Consider the following 1,000-nt stretch of genomic DNA (forward strand, 5'->3'; position numbering starts at 1 on the left):
CCTTGATGCACACTTGGTGGGTGGTGGTATTTTAATTCTTTGTTATCTGGTGGAACTGGAAACCTTTTCTGATTCCAACATTAAAACATTTAATTTGTTTACTTAACCAAAATAAAGTAAAACATTCCAGTTGGTGAGCAAAAGGAACCCGTTGGTGTTCGGATTTATTTACTGTACCGGTGGTCTTGAAGGTAATTTAGAATTTTGAAAATTTCATTCAACTTTATTTTTTGGGAAAATTCTTGACAAGACTTAATTCAAACAATAATCTTTTATTATAACTTAAGGGAGTGAGTTTGTGTAGTCCGTCAATGAACGGAGAAATGATCTGTACGGAGACCAAAAAGGGCTGTAAAAACATGTTTATTTTCTTTTGCTGTTGGACGCTTTTAATATGGAATCCCAAAGTCTCTAGGTGGCCGGTATTAGGGAACTGGCAGGGTTTTCTGGGTTTCTTCAGATGTTTGATCCATTTGACCTGGGGCTCACGTTTTCCAGGAGTCCAACTGCAACAGACTTTTCCTTGGACCTTTCCGCCCCGACCAAAGACACTTGAATCTGAACGGGAATCGGAACCCTGGGGTCCAGTTACTGTTGGAGGCTGTTGGGAGCAGCGGGTTCGGTGAACACGGTGGTTTCACCAATCCACATATTGAGTGGGGTCGTTGCAGTGTCCGCAGGGGGACTCTTTGATGGGTTAATTAATTTTTAAACGGACTGACGGAAACCACTCAGCCGCCGCGGGACCCGTTATTTTCTTTCTTCACCACGGTGGGGCGGGCAGTCGTATTTCCATCTGGACCAACTTTGAGTTTGACTCCGGGCAGATTCCTTGAGTTCCTCGCCCCTCCCACCCAGACCACGTTGGTGCTACCTTGCAGGTTGTGTCCCTCCCCGGGAATGGAACGCCACCGCTCCTTCCCCGTGACAGGCCGCAACTCGGACGGCATCCTGTTGGCGGGATTGGGGTTTCTTGGCGGCTTTCGGCATTCATCGTTCT

This window comes from Morone saxatilis, unplaced genomic scaffold (assembly GCF_004916995.1).
Source record: "Morone saxatilis isolate NCDOM2014 unplaced genomic scaffold, NCSU_SB_2.0 Contig24, whole genome shotgun sequence".
Classification (NCBI taxonomy): domain Eukaryota; kingdom Metazoa; phylum Chordata; class Actinopteri; family Moronidae; genus Morone; species Morone saxatilis.